Source organism: Nematostella vectensis, chromosome 7, assembly GCF_932526225.1.
Source record: "Nematostella vectensis chromosome 7, jaNemVect1.1, whole genome shotgun sequence".
NCBI lineage: Eukaryota > Metazoa > Cnidaria > Anthozoa > Actiniaria > Edwardsiidae > Nematostella > Nematostella vectensis.
The window spans coordinates 17365348-17369677 of record NC_064040.1 but is presented as its reverse complement, the minus strand read 5'-3'; the positions used below and the strand labels follow the sequence as shown (position 1 = coordinate 17369677).

General features: G+C 36.4%; 1 long non-coding RNA gene across 1 annotated transcript; it reads right to left on the bottom strand.

Moving 5' to 3' along the window:
* Window positions 1-1736: 1736 nt before the first annotated feature.
* LOC116605304 lies at window positions 1737-3469 on the bottom strand. The gene is made up of 2 exons (XR_007312274.1): window positions 2046-3469; window positions 1737-1860 (listed from the first exon to the last, which is right to left on the bottom strand). It is a non-coding gene; the product is annotated as an uncharacterized LOC116605304 (long non-coding RNA).
* Between the last annotated feature and the right edge of the window lie 861 nt (window positions 3470-4330).

Here is a 4330-nt window from a genome sequence, read left to right as displayed (position 1 = left end):
CGTTTTCTTAATGTGCGGAAGCTTAAACGCACAACACACAGTGAGCGTAAATGGAAATGCTAACCCCTCCCCACCTCTGATTGACACTGCATCACTGAAAGCTAATTCGAGCTATGTAGCCAAAAGCTCACCAACACTATGGCGTAGTGGCCAAAAGCTCACCAACACTATGGCGTAGTGGCCAAAAGCTCACCAACACTATGGCGTTGTGGCCAAAAGCTCACCAACACTATGGCGTTGTGGCCAAAAGCTCACAACACTATGGCGTAGTGGCCAAAAGCTCACCAACACTATGGCGTAGTGGCCAAAAGCTCACAACACTATGGCGTAGTGGCCAAAAGCTCACAACACTATGGCGTAGTGGCCAAAAGCTCACAACACTATGGCGTAGTGGCCAAAAGCTCACAACACTATGGCGTAGTGGCCAAAAGCTCACCAACACTCACAGAGCCAAAAACGCCACAAGAGACGTTTAGGCAAAACGATGTGTGCACAGCAGAAGACTATATACTCATTGAAAAACTAGCTGAATTTCTAGTTCACATAACGTAACTAGATAGAACGGCCAAATAGCTATATATATTATTATATATTATAATTATAGCAATCCTCTTTTGCTGTACAAAGTAGGCTTTACTCTAAACCAACATGTATACACTGTTAGTTTCAGAGAGTAGTTTTAACTCCAAAAAGGGAGTAAAAAACCGAGGTACAAAATGACTCCCTTTTTGGAGTAATTTTTTACTCCCTTTTTTCTACTCTCTCAAGGGAGTAGATTTTACCCCTGTAGGGGAGTAACTAAAGGGAGTGATTTACTAGGTTGCTTGCTATTACTCCATTAAAAGAGTACAATTTACCCTCAAAATGGAGTTATTTTTTTACTCCTTTTTTTCCTACTCTCTCAGGGGAGTAAATTTTACCCACTTTAGGGGGTAGCTAAGTGGAGTAATTTACTAGGTTGCTTGTTGTTACTCCATTAAAAGAGTACAATTCACCCTCAAAATGGGAGTCAATTTTTACTCCCTATTTTATTTCCCCCTACTAATTGGGTAACTAAAGGGATGATTTCAACCCCCTCCCCCTGTTTTTACAAAATGGCCGTTTAAACTCCACCTACTTCAGGTGTTAATACTGGAGAAATTAGAGTAATTTAGAAACACCAAGGAAAAGACGTTATTATGAATTTGACAAATCATTTAATTAAACAATTCAGTTTAAAAAATAACAAAAATATAAGTTGAAAAAATGTTTGAAAAATAATAGTCATTTGACATAAGGTATCCAGGACAAAATTACTAACAAGTGTTCCAACATAACAAAGCTGAAACAAACATACACAATACTATTTTTCTATAACAACTTTAACAGCTTTTGAACATTACCCTTTTTGGCGTCATTACGGTTTTCCAAAAGAACTGCCACCTCCTCCATCTTTGTATATTCAGATAACAAGCTAGAAGCCTAATGCCTCTATATGCACCATTTAAATTTGAACCTGGTAGGCTAGCTTGAAAAGATAACTAGGTTCTTCATATGCAGGGTTTACTGTGTTCAGAATATACGGACAAAAACCAACTACAGTAACATTAGATATTCAAAATAAATATCTGGACAAATTTTAGGTGCAAGACTGATTACTAGGTTTTTACTAAGCTAAGTTATTCAATTTTGTGCTTCAAGTAACAGTTTATAAAGCATAGGCGCTTTAGATGTAAGTACAGTGATGAGTGAATAACTTAAGTTTACGAAGTTTTTATTCGTTTCTTGCGATTTACGCATTGATACATTCCTTATACCTCCAACTTCTTTCTTTTCTGGCTTTGCAACTCGAGCACATTTTACTATCTCTATCATAATGCCCTGCGAAGATAATAAGAGAAACACATAAGAAGGTAGGATTGCTTTGGAAGATAACAAAGAATCACAAAACATATCAGTCTAGTTCGAGAAATCCGCTCACGAACGATGATTTGATGCTGAAGTTGGTCGCACAAATCACATTTACTATTGCACCTATCACATTATAAAGCCCATTACACACTAACCTTTTACTTCAATCCATTTTCTGCCATCAAATCCTTAAAAAAGGTGAATTACGCGTAGAAAAGACGGGAATAAACGACTATTCGTTTGGAGGCTGTGATAATGGCTTTCGTTCGACCGTTATGATTTTGCGCCTTGGGCCCAAGCCCCTCTTGGCCACTAAAGCGAGGGAGGCCCGGTACATTTTGCTTTTACGGGCCTGGTGGAGCAGTCTTCTATCTGCAAAGCGGGGCTTCTTTTTTTTTTATAGTCTCAAGTAGCATTTCTATTAGAAACAATATATATGATTTTATAATGTTCAAATCGGATCTAAGAATTTTATACAATTATCACCCTACCTATCTTTCTTTTCAATGCAGTACTAATTATTCTGAGCGAATTCTGAAGGTACACCACATAAAACTCATGTTCGAGTCCAATGCCTGTCTTTGATTACATTTCCTATTGTTGTAGTATAGCTGACAATATATGCAAGTATGGTGAGGCCTGTTCTTGTATTGAACATGTTCTTTAGGATTTCCTAAGAATTTCCTAAGAGTTCCTAAATTGTAGAACGGCTTCAAATCTTCTTCCTAAGATTTTCTTATCCAAATTATTCCGATTTTCTGGTCTACTGCTTATACTAGGAAATCCTAGGAATTTTTAGGAAGTTTAATCATATTTTGTTGTTTTGATCGAACTTAGGAAATCTTAGGAAACTCAAGAACTTGAAGAAACCTTCAGCAACAGAAAATGACAAGAGCGGAACGATTAAACAGTTTTGTCAAGTGTAAATACGCTCTAGAAGCTATAAAATAAAATCAAGTATTATAAATTATCATCTCTGGCTCAACCAAAAATTCAGTCAATTATGTAACATGTTATCATTATTATTATTATTATATATTTTATTATTTTCTTAGCTATACCACGCAAATGATTTTTTTCAAGCCGATTGGCTCTTACTACGTAAATGTCTCGGCCTTTTGTCTTTCTTTCAAAATAAATTTATGGAAAAGTCTTAGTAATTGATCATTGCCTTAATGGATCTCACTCATTTGACTTCGAACGACTCTATCCAGTCATCGACATTTCGTCCTGTGCAATTATCACTGCTCTCGTCGCCAAAATGACCTGATGATAAGAAGAAATCACTTAAACTTGATCAACCGGGTTATCCATATATTCTTAGTGATCCAATGTGCAACAGATAATACTTGCTTATAAGAGTTGTCTTGGCTGTTTGTTTGATTGTGGGCTTATGTAAAATGGCAGGTTACCATGTCGGTTATTTAAGTACCTTTCCATAGCAGTGTCACCACATTCTGCCTTCACGTTTGCTTTTCTCATTGAGACAGAGAAGAGCACACGTCTCGAAAGGCGGGTCTCGAGATGTTTGATAAGATTGATGTGACAGAGAGCATAATGATTCATCAATTTCCCCCTATCTAATATTGAAATGGGGATTGATTATTGCATTAGTTTGATCATATCGGGTCCAAGAAATACACTTTGTTTGCTAATATTCTGTGGTTTATAATGAAAATGTGAATGTTCCGGACGGGGCTGGCCGTCTGTTTTCCCTATAATTAAACAAACGGTTTAAATTCCTAAGACAATAAGCTTTCTAACGTTTATGGGTTTATGGAAAAAATAACCCACGGGCTATTATTGCAAGCGAAGAATATCCCCCTTTTACTGTCTCTGAATTTATTATTAAAAAAAATAAAAATGTTTTTCATGATTATAAGATCCGAACCTTTTTCCCTATGTTCTCTGGCGTCATTAAGAAACTAATAAAAAAAACTATTCGCTAGTCTTGATTACAAAGAATAATTGAAGGATGATTGATGATCACAATCCACATACATGGAAAGGTCGATAAAAGAGGTTATGTCTTTCACATCCTATTAATTTTTTTTCAATTGAATTGTTTTCTATTTTTCTCTTTGTCTTTTCCTTTTTTATGGATGAGTGCTTCTAGAGACTAGATAAGAGAGAGTTATAGCTCCTATTAATGTTATACCGTAGAGAGAAATCCCTTCGATACGAGGACCCTTCATTTTCAATAAAAGCCTGACATTAAGGCTGGCCTAAGCTCAACCTTACACAGCGTGGGTAGCAAAGTGGCTCTAATAAATAAATGATTGCATGTAGTCATAATAAAAGTGTATTAAATACGCAGGAGTAATGATCCCATGGATGTTATTGAACATCTTGAGAACACCTTAAAGTACGCCCTAAAGCGAGCTGCCTTGCTTGCATTTGATTGACAACTGTAAGATATTATCCATCTAATACAACCGTT